Source organism: Schistocerca americana, chromosome 1, assembly GCF_021461395.2.
Source record: "Schistocerca americana isolate TAMUIC-IGC-003095 chromosome 1, iqSchAmer2.1, whole genome shotgun sequence".
NCBI lineage: Eukaryota > Metazoa > Arthropoda > Insecta > Orthoptera > Acrididae > Schistocerca > Schistocerca americana.
This window is the reverse complement of record NC_060119.1, coordinates 1,063,910,744-1,063,929,298: the sequence shown is the minus strand read 5'-3', so window position 1 is coordinate 1,063,929,298 and position 18,555 is coordinate 1,063,910,744. Positions and strand designations below refer to the sequence as shown.

At 43.6% G+C, this 18,555-nt stretch overlaps 1 pseudogene; it reads left to right on the top strand.

The window, feature by feature from the left end:
- The first annotated feature begins 10,646 nt into the window (after positions 1 to 10,646).
- On the top strand, positions 10,647 to 10,766 carry LOC124552380 (annotated as a pseudogene).
- The last annotated feature ends 7,789 nt before the right edge of the window (positions 10,767 to 18,555 follow it).

Genomic DNA, 18,555 nt, shown 5'->3' with positions numbered 1-18,555 from the left:
CGGGTTCTACACAACGCTGGTGACTACTTTGAAACCGAGCGAGGTGGCGCAGTGGTTAGACACTGGACTCGCATTCGGGAGGACGACGGTTCAATCCCGCGTCCGGCCATCCTGATTTAGGTTTTCCGTGATTTCCCTAAATCACTCCAGGCAAATGCCGGGATGGTTCCTCTGAAAGGGCACGGCCGACTTCCTTCCCCATCCTTCCCTAATCCGATGAGACCGATGTCCACGCTGTCTGGTCTCCTTCCCCAACACAACCAACCAACCAACTACTTTGAAGGAAAGTAATAGGTGCAAACATGTAACTCTTTTGTATCAGCTTTGAATAAATAGTTGCCACTATTGAAGTTCCAACCCTCGTATTTGATTAAGGAACGGCTTAATGTATAATTCTACGGGAAAAGACTCTGTATTCAGCTATGCATTTTGGAATTACACTTAAATAGTCGATTAGAAAGCTACATAAGAATACTTCCTCAGGAATTGTACGACCATATTAATCAAGCTTTCCTTAGTTTTATGTCCTGATCAAAGACTACATTCAGTGCTAGCTGTGAGAATAAAATACCTCCTGCAGAAGTATTCTAATAAGGAACATTCTGCTGGAAGTCACTTACTTTCCTTTTTCTCCTTCTCGTTGCCCTCATACTTCATAACACAGTACAATTTTTTACTTTTCCCCACATCAATCACTGATTAATCTGCTGCAGTACACTTCAGAGAGGCAAATTTTAACTTTACTATTAACCTTTCACACGTGCAGCAAGTGTCCATCCTAGGTCTTTTAAACCTGTAACAGAACTTCTGGTGGTAGTTGTCGCATCTGGGTATTAAAAATGAAAAGGTCTTTTCATCAAGGTGCAGCCGCAGTCCCACATCGTTTTACGAAGCTTCAGACCAGTAAAAGAATCGTTTTGCACTACGCTGTGTCACGTGTGTGAAAACATTCATAATTATGAACGTGGTTACAGACAGAACTGTAGATGCGCTGATATATATTTGACGATAGTGAACAGAATTTATAACGCAGATTATGCAGTATATCTCGCGGAGCGGATAGGCTGGTTAGAATATACAACCGCCGGATATAGATAAACACAAGGCAGAGTTTCCTAACAGCCATGATTGGAAAGTCTCTACGGCAGGGGTGGCGAAGAAGTCGCTGAACCTGGCACATTTCCCCTACGCCACGCCACGCTTTCTCAGCATATGGGGGGGGGGGGGGAGGCGGCGGAGGGGGGGGGGCTGCATTTAAACGGCAGTGGTAACAGATTAAATGACAGATTTTCAGTATCACTGAATTTTTCTTTCTTTTCCCCCATTGCTGACATACAATTTTAATCCGGTACGCCGGCCGCGGTGGTCTCGCGGTTAAGGCGCTCAATCCGGAACCGCGCGACTGCTACGGTCGCAGGTTCGAATCCTGCCTCAGGCATGGATGTGTGTGATGTCCTTAGGTTAGTTGGGTTTAAGTAGTTTTAAGTTCTAGGGGACTGTTGACCACAGATGTTAAGTCCCATAGTGCTCAGAGCCATTTTTTTTTAAATCCGGTACGAACATCGAGATATGGAGAGACGCAGACAATTTGAAGGTTTTCGTACTCAGGTTGCCATTTAATCGTGACTTACTTCCTTTCGTAATCGAAAAATATCATATTTCACACACATACACTCCTGGAAATTGAAATAAGAACACCGTGAATTCATTGTCCCAGGAAGGGGAAACTTTATTGACACATTCCTGGGGTCAGATACATCACATGATCACACTGACAGAACCACAGGCACATAGACACAGGCAACAGAGCATGCACAATGTCGGCACTAGTACAGTGTATATCCACCTTTCGCAGCAATGCAGGCTGCTATTCTCCCATGGAGACGATCGTAGAGATGCTGGATGTAGTCCTGTGGAACGGCTTGCCATGCCATTTCCACCTGGCGCCTCAGTTGGACCAGCGTTCGTGCTGGACGTGCAGACCGCGTGAGACGACGCTTCATCCAGTCCCAAACATGCTCAATGGGGGACAGATCCGGAGATCTTGCTGGCCAGGGTAGTTGACTTACACCTTCTAGAGCACGTTGGGTGGCACGGGATACATGCGGACGTGCATTGTCCTGTTGGAACAGCAAGTTCCCTTGCCGGTCTAGGAATGGTAGAACGATGGGTTCGATGACGGTTTGGATGTACCGTGCACTATTCAGTGTCCCCTCGACGATCACCAGTGGTGTACGGCCAGTGTAGGAGATCGCTCCCCACACCATGATGCCGGGTGTTGGCCCTGTGTGCCTCGGTCGTATGCAGTCCTGATTGTGGCGCTCACCTCCACGGCGCCAAACACGCATACGACCATCATTGGCACCAAGGCAGAAGCGACTCTCATCGCTGAAGACGACACGTCTCCATTCGTCCCTCCATTCACGCCCGTCGCGACACCACTGGAGGCGGGCTGCACGATGTTGGGGCGTGAGCGGTAGACGGCCTAACGGTGTGCGGGACCGTAGCCCAGCTTCATGGAGACGGTTGCGAATGGTCCTCGCCGATACCCCAGGAGCAACAGTGTCCCTAATTTGCTGGGAAGTGGCGTTGCGGTCCCCTACGGCACTGCGTAGGATCCTACGGTCTTGGCGTGCATCCGTGCGTCGCTGCGGTCCGGTCCCACGTCGACGGGCACGTGCACCTTCCGCCGACCACTGGCGACAGCATCGATGTACTGTGGAGACCTCACGCCCCACGTGTTGAGCAATTCGGCGGTACGTTCACCCGGCCTCCCGCATGCCCACTATACGCCCTCGCTCAAAGTCCGTCAACTGCACATACGGTTCACGTCCACGCTGTCGCGGCATGCTACCAGTGTTAAAGACTGCGATGGAGCTCCGTATGCCACGGCAAACTGGCTGACACTGACGGCGTCGGTGCACAAATGCTGCGCAGCTAGCGCCATTCGACGGCCAACACCGCGGTTCCTGGTGTGTCCGCTGTGCCGTGCGTGTGATCATTGCTTGTACAGCCCTCTCGCAGTGTCCGGAGCAAGTATGGTGGGTCTGACACACCGGTGTCAATGTGTTCTTTTTTCCATTTCCAGGAGTGTATATTGGTCGAAATATTGTAGCACTATTGCAACCTCGTAATAGTGACGTGAAAATTGCGAGCGGACAGCAACACAGAACACCTTGCAATGTCTTACTGTGGGCAGCGTGCAGTCCAGTCCATTTAAATTGCGAAGTCTGCAATACATTCTGGATCTTCTGATTGTCGTACGTGCACTTCTTTTTCCTTTGATAAACTGAACAACAGCGAGTTTTAAATCATTACAGGCGTGATTTAACCAACTTACTTTGCTGTAATGTATAAGGTTTCCGTACTCTTCATTTAGTTCCATTGAAATATCTTTCAGCTGGCACGCTGTGTGCAATTTCCGAAATTTTAGCCGGGCGCGGTGGCCGTGCGGTTCTAGGCGGTGCAGTCCGGAACCGCGGGACTGTTACGGTCGCAGGTTCGATTCCTGCCCCGGGGTTAGTTAGGTTTAAGTAGTTCTAAGTTCTAGGGGACTGATGACCTAGGATGTTAAGTCCCATAGTGCTCAGAGCCATTTGAACCATTTCTAACATTCTGCGTGGTGTCTGTTGTTCTATACCGTGTCTCCCTACCACTTTCGCGCAACGACGCTCTGAGCGTGTTTTTTAAGGAGTTGACTAGTTAGAACCTGGGACCTGTTGCTGATAAGGAGACGTCAGACCGCACATGACATGTAGAGTTCAGAAGAGTTCAGTGAGACTAGCGATGATATAACCAAATACTCAATGATTTGAGCGACAGCTCCACTGCACTCCCTGTAAAAGAATCTTAATACTAACTAAATTTAGTGGAAGGGGTTCAAGGCATTCCTATTTTTAGTTAGCTGGTAAAATAACGTCGAAAAAGCAGTTAAGTTTACCATTGGAAATTTTATTCTACTCACAAAACATTGTTTATAAATTGCACTATTGATAAATGGAAATGTTTTAATACAGGATGGTAAAAACCAACTGCGTTCAACAAAAATGTGAACGAATATTCCCTGAATGGATCGAAGGATGACCTATGCCATATCACATCTATAATCTAGATTTAAATTAAGTTTCACAAGAGAGAAAACTATCAAAATGGTCTACAGTTACCCTCAATTATCTTTAATTACTTATCTAACTTGTCGTAAATTACAGTGGCTGATGTGGCTTCTCAATAATTATACAATAAAGATTAATCGTCACGTTTCAGATTTTAACTTACATAGCAAATGTGAATACCATGAGCTTTAATTGACGATCGACACTAGTATTACGCAAAACGGGGGTGTAACAGATGAGACTTCTGCAGTTCTGAGTGATGCTTTATGCGCTGTTATGCGGCGTCGCGTGCGTTCATTACCTTGTCGGTGTTCGTCAGGGGGCGGCGAGATGCACAGCTCCGCTCACCTCACCGTCTCGGAAGCAACTCTCTCCTCAATTCTCCTTACTACAATTTACCGAAGTGGTTTTAAAAAAACTATCTGGCTGTGTTTTCATCTGACGAATCAGGATCTCAATGTTAACCTTAAGCTCTGCCTACAAAAATTCTGTCTATCCAATGAGAAACGTTATACTTTTCGTGGTGGGGCAATGTTTTTAAAGTTTGCAACGTAACAGAGACGCAAAAAAGTCTCACGCTAAAACTTGCAGCTGGTGTGGTTTTTTAGTGTTATCGTAAGATCTATACTGTTCTCCTGGAGGGCTCTAGCTTTTAACATGGGCTGGGGGGTGGTCCTAGCGGTTAGCTGGCGACGTGGGAATCCGTCCCTTATCGTAGAGCCTTCTAGCTTAACACGGTTCTGCTCTCGGCTTCTGTTCTCGTTTCTCCCCTCGGAACTGCGTCTGTCTTACGGTGGGAAGGTATGACATGCATTTAGGCATTCTTGTGTTAGTCTGTGGTATTCCATTTGCTCACTCGTTACTCGTATTATTTTGGTTAATTTAATGTCACGATTTATTCGGATCTATGTGACATACTACTGGATTTGCTTATCATGTCAGGGTTTTCATGGAAGGCGTTGGATTTGCCTGACACCTTACACATATTTGAACCGAAATTTTACTATTCGCACTACCAATTTCTTCACGTGCTCCATGCCAGTAAATTTTGCGTAAAGAACTTTTGACGTACAAAACAGTGAATCCGATCTATCGATCCTTAAGTATTTGCTCTTTCATTGCTAAGTAAATCTTTAAATACTTTCTATATGGTTCTGTAATGTCTCCTCATATCAAATTTTGGGTACCCGACCATTATGCGAGAGGATGATATACTTAAAAAATTCTCGTTCCTCTCTTCTGTCATTCGCATTCATTTTAAGTTCCTTTTTTCAATGGCTCGCTAGATGGTCTCATTTCTACCAGTGGATCTGTCAGTATTCTTCATATGACGAACAAATAGCGAGGGGTAAACGATGCTGACAACAAAATTTTGCTGAGCTGAAGAGAGCTGTGCCCACTGAAAAATACCTCATCGCAATACTAAAATAATGAAATATCTTGCTTTACCGGGTACGTCCGGGAAGTAACTGCAAAATGCAAAACCGGAACTGCCCGCGGCCCGCACATCCTGCACTCATAAAGTATTTGGAGATTTCCAGCAGATCTGGTATGTAATAAGCCTCTTCATCTACTGCAACCTACATCCTTCTGAATCTGTTTTCTGTATTCATATCTTAGTCTCCCTCTATGATTTTTACCCTCCACGCTGCCCTCCAGTACTAAATTGGTGATTCCTTGATGCCTCAGAACATGCCCTACCGGCCTATCCCTTCTTCTATTCAAGTTGGGCCACAAATTTCTCTTCTCTCCAATGCTATTCAATACCTCCTCGTTAGTTATGTGATCTGCCCATCTAATCTTCAGCAATCTTCTGTAGCACCACATTTCGAAAGCTTCTATTCTTTTCTTGTACAAACTGTTTATCGTCCATACATGGCTACACTTCATACAAATACTTTCAGAAACGACTTAATAACACTTAAGTCTACACTCGATGTTAACAAATTTCTCTCCTTCAGAAACGCTGTCCTTGCCATTACCAGTCTACATTTTATATCCTCTATACTTCGACCATCATCAGTTACTTTGCTCCCCAAATAGCAAAGCTCATTTACTACTTTAAGCGCGTCATTTGCTAATCTAATTCCCTCAGCATCACCCGATTTAATTAGACTGCATTCCATTATCCTCGTTTTGCTTTTATTGATGTTCATCTTATTCCTGTTTTTAAGACACTGTCCATTCAGTTCAACTGCTCTTCCAGGTCCTTTGCTGTCTCTGACAGAATAACAATGTCATCGGCGAACCTCAAAGTTTTTATTTCTTCTCCATGGATTTTAATTCCTACATCGAATTTTTCTTTTGTTTCCTTTACTGCTTGCTCAGTATACAGATTGAATAACATCAGAGAGAAGCTGCAACCCTGTCTCACTCCCTTCCCAACCACTGCTTCCCTTTCATGTCCCTCGACTCTTATAACTGCTATCTGGTTTCAAATTGTAAATAGCCTTTCGCTCCCTATATTTTACCCCTGCCACCATCAGAATTTGAAAGAGAGTATTCCAATCAATATTGTCAAAATATTTCTCTAAGTCTACAAATGCTAGATACGTAGGTTTGCATTTCCTTAATCTATTTTCTAAGGTAAGTCGTAGGGTCAGTATTGCCTCACGTGTTCCAACATTTCTACGGAATCCAAACTGATCATCCCCGAGGTCAGCTTCTACCAGTTTTTCCATTCTTCTGTAAAGAATTCGTGTTAGTATTTTGCTTATTAAACTCATAGTTCGGTAATTTTCATATTTGTTAACACCAGCTTTCTTTCGGATTCGAATTATTATATTCTTCTTCGCCTGTCTCATACATCTTGCTAACTAAATGGTAGAGTTTTGTTAGGCCTGGCTCTCCCAAGGCTGTCAGTAGTTCTAATGGAATGTTTTCAACACCTGTGGCCTTGTTTCGACTTAGGTCTTTAAGTGCTCTGTCGAACTATTCACCGCAGTATTATATCTCCTACTTCTTCTTCGTCTACATACTCTTCCATTTCTATAATATTGTCCTCAAGAACATCACCCTTGTATAGACCCTCTATATACTCCTTCCACCTATCTGTATTCCCTCCTTTGCTTAGAACTGAGCTTCCATCTGAGCTCTTGATATTCATGCAAGTTGTTCTCTTTTCTCCAAAGGTCTCTTTAATTTTCAGGTAGGCAGTATCTAACGCACCCCTAGTGATATGCGCCTCTACATCCTTACATTTGTCCTCTAGCCATCCCTGCTTAGCCATTTTGCATTTCCTGTCGATCTCATTTTTGAGACGTTTCTATTCCTTTTTGCCTGCTTCATTTACTGCATTTTTGTATTTTCTCCTTTCATCAATTAAATTCAATATCTCATCTGTTAACCAAGGATTTCTATTAGTCCTCGTCTTGATCCTCTGCTACCTTCGTTATTTCACCTCTCAAAGCTACCCATTCTTCTTCTACTGTATTTCTTTACCCCATTCTTGTCAATTGGTCCCTAATGCTCTCCCTGAAGCTCTCTACAACCTCTGGTTCCTTCAGTTTATCCAGGTCCCATCTCCTCAAATTCCCACCTTTTTGCTGTTTCTTCAGTTTTAATCTACAGTTCAGAAACAATAGATTGTGGTCGGAGTCCACATCTGGCCCTGGAAATGTCTTACAATTTAAAACCTGCTTCCTGAATCTCTGTCTTCCCATTATATAATCTATCTGAGACCTTCCATTATCTCCAGCCTTCTTCCAAGTATACAACCTTCTTTTATGCTTCTTGAACTGTGTTAGCTATGATTAAGTTATACTCCGTGCAAAATTCTACGAGGTGGCTTCCTCTTTCATCCTTAATCCCATTCGATATTCACCAGCTCCGTTTCCTTCTCTTCCTTTTCCTACTGTCGAATTCCAGTCACCCATGACGATTAAATGTTCGTCTCCCTTCACTATATCAATGATTTCTTTTGTCTGATCATACATTTCATCAATGTCTTCGTTATCTGCGGAGCTAGTTGGCATATAAACTTGTACTGCTGTGCCAGGTGTGGGCCTCGTATCTATCTTGGCCACAATAATGCGTTCACTATGCTGTTTGTAGTAGCTTACCCGCATTCCTATTTTCCTATTCGTTATTAAACCTACTCCTGCATTACCCCTATTTGATTTTGTATTTATAACCCTGTATTCACCTGACCAGAAGTCTTGTCTCTCCTGCCACCGAACTTCACTAATTCCTACTATATCTAACTTCAAGCTACCCATTTCCCTTTTTAAATTTTCTAACCTACCTGCCGGATTAAGGGATCTGACATTCCACGCTCCGATCCGTAGAATGCCAGTTTTCTTTATCCTGATAACAGCGCACTCCAGAGTAGTCCCCGCCCGGAGATCCGAATGGGGGACTGTTTTACCTCCGGAATATTTTACCCAAGAGGACGCCATCATCATTTAACCATACAGTAAAGCTGCATGCCCTCGGGAAAAATTACGGCTGTAGTTTCCCCTTGCTTTCAGCCGTTCGCAGTACCAGCACAGCAAGGCCGTTTTGATTATTGTTACAAGGCCAAATCAGTCAATCATCCAGACTGATGCCCTTGCAACTACTGAAAAGGCTGCTGTCCCTCTTCAGGAACCACACGTTTGTCTGGCCTCTCAACAGAAACCCTTCCGTTGTGGTTGCACCTACGGTACGGCTATCTGTATCACAGAGACGCGCAAGCCGCCCCAGCAAGGGCAAGGTCCATGGTTCTGGGGGGGTGAGGGGGGTGGGGGGGAGTCGGGTGGGGCTCTAGAGTAAAGATGCCCAAATTTTCCACTGAAACATCTCGTTTATTTTGAAGGTTAACAAAAAATTGTAAAATGATAATTTTTTTTTATTCAGTGATTGCTTCAGCGGTAAATTATAAATAATGACACAAAAATCATAATAAAAATTTAAGAATAATTAATATTACACAAGTGACGAACAAAACGCCTTGTTACTAACACTTCTTCGTGGAGCTTTTATTCACTTGGTGTGGACCACCAGTGTTCCGGTGGACAAAGTTTTAGCAACCCTGCTGCATAGCGCGCGGCCACTGTCTCCAGCTAAGCGTGCGGTGACGCTTCGACGACGCGTGTAGGACCACGGTGGGCTGCGCGGTGCTCCGACGCCGACTCCTGCGGGAAGAATGAATGCCTCACTCGCGCCGCCCCGCCCCACACCGCATCCTGCCGCCCACGCGGCAGCTACCGCCTCCACGGGCGGCCGGCCGTATTTACTGTGCTACCGGCGGCGGACAGCTCCGAGCTCTAATCCCTGCCGTCCGTCCCACTCACCCGGACGACATTTACGACGTTTGTTTTTCCCGTAGCCGTAATATTTGCTGCTACCACTTCTCTCCTAAACTCCAGCGTTTTCAGAGAGCGCCGAGGCAGAATTTATCTGTCGTAGCTGTACGCTTGAGAGACCGAGAGCGATGCGTCCAGTGCTCAGGACGGTAGCTACTGTTGTCTCGACACGTGGACGGTGTGAATGGTTCGTGCTGAACTTTATCTGTTCATGAAATTAAGGAATTTCTATCATCTGGACCTTATACACTGTTTCGGTCGTTACTTTTTTGAAGTACGACATGAAGTAATCCATGTAAGGGAGTCTATTGTGTTATGAAGAAATTAACAAACATTTTATACATTGTGTTTGTTTCAACATGAGACAACGAAATACCTCGAGAACGACGCATCATACGAAAAAAATATTGTACATGATAAATTAGTAAGGGGACATTTAAGGTAGTCTATTGGGTTATGAATAAATTAACAAACCTTGTATACAATGTTAAAAATGACGAAATTCCTCCAGCTGTTTTATTGGCGACTACTTTTGATGGGCCAGGTAGTTACTACCTGCCTTCCGCATGGAACACGCCTATCTCACCACTGACTAATAGTGTTAGACACATACGGTCGCTGTCAACAACTATGGCCTGAAGATGATGTAACAACATTGAAACTAGTCGCTAATAAAACCAACACCTTAATACAGCTGGAGGAATTTCGTTATTTTTTAACATATATTATACTAGCTGACGTCCCAAATCGTCCATTTCAATTATGGGTGTACGAAGATTTTATACAGTGTGTTTGTTTTAACATGAGACAACAAAATACCTCCAGAACGACCCCATCATACGAAAAAAATTATTGTACATGAAAAGTTAGTAAAGGGAAGATCTGTCTGTGCTATAACTGGGGGCCATCTAAGCGCCTCCCTTACGTTGGCGAGGTCAACTATATATTATCAAATGTTCAACCCCCCCACCTCATTTTAATGAATTTTCGGGTTCTACGCCAAAAAAATATGTACAGTGTAGTCAAACCATTCTTTCCCACTCATGGTACATGGCACTGCAATTATCAGACATCAAGTGTGCCCGTATTTGTATTTAATAATCGACGCATTAATTCTACATTTCATTTACAATGTAAATGTAGCCCTTCATGTTCAAACGTTAATTTACTCTGAGGCAGCAAAAGTCACAGGATAGCGATGTGAACATACACAGACGACGGTAATACAGTGTACATATGCTAAAAAAGGGCCAACGGCCTTGCCTCAGTGGAAACGCCGGTTCCCGTCAGATCACCGAAGTTAAGCGCTGTCGGACTGCGTTAGCACTTGGATGGGTGACCATCCGGTCTGCGGTCTGCGCTGTTGGCAATCGGGGTGCACTTAGCCCTTGTGAGGCAAACTGAGGAGCTACTTGATTGAGAAGTAGCGGCTCCGGTCACTTAAACTGACATACAGCCGGGCGAGCGGTGTGCTGACCACATGCCCCTCCATGTCCGCAACCAGTGACACCTGTGGTCTGAGGATGACACGGCGGCCAATCGGTACCATCGGGCCTTCCAAGGGCTGGTCGGACGGAGTTTAGTTTTAAGGTAAAAAAGGGCAGTCCATTCGCGGAGCTGTCTTTTGTACTCAAGTGATTCACGTGGAAAGGTTTCCTAGAGCTTCGTTACGGTATTTCTTAAAAGAAAAGGAAATATTAATGTTGATCGTCCTATCAACGACGTTATTAGAGATAGAAACTACCTCGTATTAGTAAAGAACTGAAGACGAGGATCGTCTATGTCTTTTTCTGAGCACAGCAGTGGCATTAATGCATTGACGATGGAAGAGAGATTTGATCCCCAGTCTCCCTGACTTGTGTATCTCACTTGGTGGCAGTCTTCCTTTTCGAATTCCATTCGCAAATGGAACGGAATAGGGGGGAAATTATAATATTATACGAAGCACCTTCCGTCAAGTGCTGTAAAACAACCTTCGGAATATAATTTTACGTGCAAATAGTAGTAATTCTAGTAATCATGTTATGACTTCCTTTAATTTTTCAGGTTATCACAAAGTCCATAATTTTTACTGTTCATGGCTTGTCTTTGTTGTTCTCATTCTTGATACACAACTTTTTGTTACAGGTGTGTGTTACCAGTAATCTTGCAAGACGTAAGTACGGCTGCGGTTAGCAGTTTATTTTTATTATTAACTGTACTTATATGAGACATTAATCGGAAAATTCACTCACTTAGTCCCTATTGTTAGGACTTTTGTGCATATGATATTAAGTGATTAGTAGTGATGTTATAAACAGAATATCAGAAACAAACATTCGGGTAACCGCTTATTTAGGTTTATTTCGTTCTACCGGTCTACATATCACTGTAAAGAGTTTTTCAAGACCTAATATGAAACGCAAATAGCTCGTGTGAACAAGTGCTTCCATATCAGAGAGTGTAAGTGTCCAGAAAAGGTGATTTTTCATTCTCTTTGCTGCAGTGACCTACTTTCTTTTGTTTTTCTGTTTTTTGAGTCATCAGTCTCTTGAATGCCTCATGCCTCTTCTGTGGCAACCACTTCATCTCAGAGAAGCACTTGCAACATATGTCTTCAATTATTTGCTGCCAACGGCCTTGCCACGTTGGTAACATCGGTGCTCGCCCGCTTGCCGGAGTTTAGCAACGTTGGGCCCTGCTAGTACTTGGATGGCTCACCATCCGGGGAAAGCCATGTGCCGTTGGTTTCCAGGACACATAAGCCGCCTAAGTGGCGTCCAATTGAAAGACTTGCACCGGACCCTGGTGTAACACGACATTCATTTATTTCATTGTTAGGCGGATGTATTCCAACCTCTGTCTTCCGCTGAAGCTTTTACCCTCTAGTACCATGGAAGTTATTCACTCCTATCTTAACGTGTCTTATCGTCCTGTACCTTCTTTTCAGTGTTCTGCATATATGCTTTTCTCGCCGACTCTGCAGAGAACCTCTTCGTTCCTTACCGCATCACTATACCTAGTTTCCAATTTTCGTCTGAAGCACCACATCTGCTTCAGTTCTCTTCTATTCCGGTTTTCCCAGAGCCCATGTCTTATTGCCGTACACTGCTCTTCTCAAAACGTACATGTTTAGAAATTTCTTCCTCGATTTATGACCTCTCTTTGATACTTCTTCTGGTCAGAAATACCCTTTTTGCCAGTTCTAGTCTGCTTTTTATGCCCTCTTTTCTCCAACCGTCATGGGGTATTTTACTGCCTAGGTGACAGAATTACTTCATGATCGTCAGTCCTGATGTTAAGTTTTTCGCGGTTCTCGTTTTTATTACTTCTCATTGCTTTCTTCTTTCTTCGATCCATTCTCAGTCCGTATTCTGTACTCATCAGACTGTTCATTCCCTGCAGAGATCCTACATTCTCCTTCACTTTCACTGAGGAAAGCAATGTCTTCAGGGAATCTTATCACTGATCTATTTTCACCCTGAATTTTAATCCCGCACTTGAATCTTTCTCTTATTTCCGTCGTTGCTTCTTACATGTACAGCTAGATCATTAGGGACGAAAGACTGCATCCCAGTTTTACACCCTTTTAATCCGAGCACTTCATTCTTGGCCTCCCACTCTCATTGTTTCCTTTTGGAACTTGTATATATTACATACCACGCCTTTCCATATAGCTTACACCTACTTTTCTCAGAATTTCTAACATCTTGCACTATTTTACCCAGTCAAACCCGTTTACCAGGTCGACAATTCCCACGAACGTATTCTAATCTTTCTTCAGTTTTGCTTCTATTATCGATCACAACGTTCCATTATTACAGGCTATTCCCTGATATCTTAACAAATGTCCTATAATCCTGTCACTTCTTCTTCTTTCCAAATAATATAAAAAACTGATGCATATTTCTGACCTCTCCCTCAGTCTAAAATTAAGTTTGCTAGTCAGAGATTGTACGAGTAAGTTCTCTGTGCCCCGTCCTCCTATCAATTAAAATGCCAATTCCTTTTTAGGCAAACTCAGTGACGTAGTATTCGGCAGTATTCTAGGAAATCAAGACGTGGATCGTGCTAAGATGGCTCATATGGAAGTGAAAGCAGTGGCTACGCAGGTCCAGCTCACTGTTTTGTTGCAAAATATTTTCCTTACAGCTTAAAATTGGTTTCAGAGGGGGTGGTTCATTCCAGTCGGAATATCCGAATGCATTGCTGTGTAAAATTCTCTCGATGTGGAACAAGCTTAGACTGCAGCTCCTCCACCAGCATGTGCTGATTACCAGTATGCAATACTCCGAACTGCGAACTTCTTCATTGTGTGTCCCCCAACCAGTAGTAAGGATGAAACTGTGGCACGACACCAAAGACGAGACAGCTCCCTGTTTGTATCGCTGTCTATGTTACTCAGTTATCCAAGAACACCCACATTTTAATCTTCTTTACAAAGACAGTTGCAAAGATAATGTACGAGTCGGCTGTACGTTAGTACACAACCGGAATCGAGAACAAAGTTCTCTACCACAATAATGCACTATTTATACTGCAGAGTTATAACTGTACCCTGAGCTCTTCAAAACGTAATAACTTGCTCTCGACATAATTTCATCATATGCGGTGACTCCTTGGGTGTACTACAAACAACAGACAAGTGCTATCCAAAACAGCCACTGGTCTCTGCCACCCATGACCATCTGTACACCTTCTACTGTAAAAAGAAATCCACCATCTTTCTCTGAAAGCCGGCTCACGTCGGAATTCCAGGTAATGAGCTGCCTGATAAACTGACCAAAGAGGCGGTGGGGATGGGAACATTAGAACTATAGCTTCCAGTTCCTGCATTATGGGCACACATTAGACGCCACGTCCTAAAGAAATGGGAAGATGAATGGCAAGATAGTACACTATCAAATAAAGTGTGGGTTTTCAAATGCTCTCTCGAAGTTTGGTAGACTTCACTACTAAGCTCAGGCCTTATACCGTCTCAGAACGGCATACCATAATAACTCCTCAACTACTAATACCACCTGAAAAATCCCCATAGTGCGTCTGTGGGGAAACATCAATTGCTCACTGAATCCTCAAACTTTGTACAGCAACCTACGACGTCAAGTGAACCTAGAACACCACCAGTGATTCTAGGAACCTAACTAGTACATAATCTGGACCTTAACATTTGTCTTCAATACGTGATTTTAGTTTCTTCGCTACACCGAGGGTATGTACAACCTAATTACTCATTTGAAACTTGTTTTTGATTCGAATTGTACAATATTTAATGCAGTTTTCTTTTTTTCTTTGATGAAGGAATTTCGAGAAATTGTCTTAGTACGTGTAAGAGGCGCTGTGGTCAGTAACGTTACCATTGCTCTCACACACTGTAGGTATTGAATGTATCTCGCCGCTGGTATATTTTACACACCTACAGCATCTCTTTGAATTTTCTACCACATTTAGAATACCGCCTCTACCCATACTATTAGCAACAAGTCAGAAATTGAGCGTTTCACGCTACAGATTTCATCATCAGACCACGGTTTTTCGAGATTTTGGAATATTGTAGATGCGTGTATTCTGTTTATGACACACGTTTCCTGTAAGCGTGGAGACCATAGACGTTTAGGGACATAAAACACATCTGATAACGTTGTGAGTTACCTCAACTGTCGTTAATAGCAGAAGTTCCAGGCCACGCAAATGGTCACTGGGGAACACCTGAGTGAGGGTCTCAATGCGTTAAAAAAATCGGCCGAGGAACGCTTAAATCCAATTCGGAATTCTGAAAGGGGTTCTATTCCCCTGAACCCGCTCTGTCAAACCATTAAGATCAGACAACTCTTAATAGCTGAAGCAGATAAGACTTAAGTGAACCTGGAACGGTTCTCGTGGCTTAGCGAGCAGGCTCGGGCAACTCTCGCTAAGCGGGATTGAGGTGGAATTTCCACTAAACCTGGCAAACATTTAATGCACACACCACAGCAAGCAAAACATAATAACATTACTTCGTAGACTTTAATATCACTACTAAAATCAACATTAACAATTTACAATGCCCAGTCCTGGGAAATAACCACTCATCATATTTGAGACAATTTCAGTAGTAAAACATACAATGCAAAACAACTTTTAGACCTAAGTAGGTTATTTATACCTTAGATTCGAAACAAAATACACATGTTAACATAACATTTTAACAATAGGTATCGCAGTGTAGGATTCAGGTTAAGTGGGATTCATGCTTGGGGTTGTGTGGACGTAGACCTCAATTTATCATTTACGTAACATCGACAAAATATAGACTCTCACCAAAACAAAATATTTCTGCAGCCTGTAAAGATGCTTAAGTAAGTGTCCATACAGTCGACATAAAAATGTATTCTACAAAATAAAAGAATAACATTCAAACTTCACCGTAATATACATTACTGGCCATCAACATTAACAATTTACAATGCCCAGTCCTGGGAAATAACCACTCATAATATTTGAGACAATTTCAGTAGTAAAACATACAAAACAACTTTTAGACCTGAATGAGATTTTCACTCTGCAGCGGAGTCTGCGCTGATATGAAACTTCCTGGCAGATTAAAACTGTGTGCCCGACTGAGACTCGAACTCGGGACCTTTGCCTTTCGCGGGCAAGTGCTCTACCATCTGAGCTACCGAAGCACGACTCACGCCCGGTACTCACAGCTTTACTTCTGCCAGTACCTCGTCTCCTACCTCCTAAACTTTACAGAAGCTCTCCTGCGGACCTTGCAGAACTAGCACTCCTGAACGAAAGGATACTGCGGAGACATGGCTTAGCTACAGCCTGGGGGGTGTTTCCAGAATGAAATTTTCATTCTGCAGCGGAGTGTGCGCTGGTATGACACTTCCTGGCAGATTAAAACTGTGTGCCCGACGGAGATTCGAACCCAGGACCTTTGCCTTTCGCGGGCAAGTGCTCTACCATCTGAGCTACCAAAGCACGACTCACGCCCGGTACTCACAGCTTTTCTTCTGCCAGTAAGTAGGATCATAACACTCAACTAACATTAATTTAGGTGCATAAATTCTTGCTTGCTGAACGGTAGGACAATATCTGATATGAACGTAAAAAATATCAAGAACACGCGAGACATTAGCACACAATAAACCTCGATCACAAATCACGAAGTGATGGTGCGTGTATAAGCTGGCGTGAAGAATGGTCATTTTGGCATATTACATAGATACGTTTGTCATTGGAAAATTCTGCTACTATACAGCATAGAGGGCCTAAGGACAGCGTCTTAAACCACCGGAACTGGTAGCCTATAACACAAATTGGAGATGAACTAAGAAGTGGCGGTGTTTTGATCTACTACTGCTATCACCAGACAACTAGAACAACAAAATACACGAAACACTACCAGTATATCTACACATATACCATAATAAATTCTTATACAGTAACACAAACAATTAATTATTCACGTAGAATAGGTAACAAGATGAATATCCAGCAGTCACCCTCAAGGTGTAGTTCAAAAAAGACATCTTGGTGTTAACAAAATTGATCACGCACATAGCGTTGAGTTAAGAAGCAAAGCTGCTGCAAATCACAGCACAAACACCCTCACTTCTGTTTGCTACCAATAAACAACCCCAACCCATTACACGACAATCACAATTTCGGTGCAGAATTTGTGGCTAGCAAATACACCCTGCGCATCGCTCGTAACCGCAGAGTGTACTGTATGAACCATGAAGAACAGTGTGGAAATGTCAGCTGCTAAAAGAGTTACTAGTTACTCCTGACATGCAGGAGCCCCTTCCTCGCTTGCACTGGGATCGCCGACTGCCCGGTCTGGAAGAGACATCAATACACCCACGAGGCAGTTGTGTCAACACAGCGGCCACGGCCTGCGTAGACCGTAGTGACACATGGCTGACAGTATTATAAAATACCAGTTTCTCGAGGTACTAGCTCCTGGCTCTGCCGAGAACTGCTTGTTTGTCTCAATGCACGTACTGCAATTGCAACAACCGCAGGTTGTACCGATAGTTTTTCCTTTAGATATTACAATCCGCCACAGAGCGGTGACCTACTGGCTGAAAAGGTGAACACGCAACGAAACAAGAGAAATAACTGGACAAGACATGATCGAGAAACGGAAATTAACAAGTGGGGAACTGATAATTGGCAGTCGGAATGGGACACAGCCGATGAGGAAAGAAGAGTGTATTCTTTCTTCACCAGTATCCGAGTGCGGATGAATACATAAATCCTACACGAGGCATAGTGAACTTTTTTACAGGCCACGGACCGTATTCTGTGCATTTCCGCAGGTCTGGCCTAAAACAGTCTCACACTTGTGCCTGTGGCGACAATGGCACACCTGAGCACACAGTGCTCACTGCCATATCCTAGGACATGTAAGACTGAGTTTAGGGAACCAGTACATAGGACAGTTAGTACGCAGAGAAGATGACTCCAAATCTTTAAGCAACGTCACAGACGAAGCATCGCGAGCACTATATGCAGCATACACATAGGAAAGGAAAAACGCTAGAATAAGATAGGCTCCACATATGACAGATTACCAGTACATAGAAACGACACAGATACAAACACAAACTCTGAATCGGATGCTACATCACACACAGGAAGTGAGAACGAGAAAAATATAGTAAAAGTAAGCTAAGGTTCCCCAACACTGAATCGAATCAATCTGAAAAGGAAGAACAGTCTGCCATACCTCCGCAGAATTTCAGATCTAATTAAATGTAGAGATCATCGCAACGGCGAATGGTGGTCGCACCCCCTATTAATGCCCACTGAAAAGAGTCTGGCTACTTTTGATCAGTCAGCATAACTTGAAGGGTGTGGCCGAAGAGATTTAAAGATAAAATACCGCAAACAACCGGTTGTCGCGATTTTTGGCGCCAGAAAAATAAATTTCAAAAACTCTATATATACATACGGCGTGGTCGGAAATTCCCGTTACAAACATCTACGACATGTAGAGGGTAGTGAGTACAGAACATTTTGAATAGGAACCCATGTCCGGAATCATATCGTTTCCGATCTACGACAGTTTCAGTTCATATGTGTACCTCGTCAACGTCTACTTAGGGCAAGAGAAACGTCTCAGAGATCCCTGTCTTGGTATGCAACAGGGCAGACACGATGACGTGTACTACGTCAAACGATTCCCA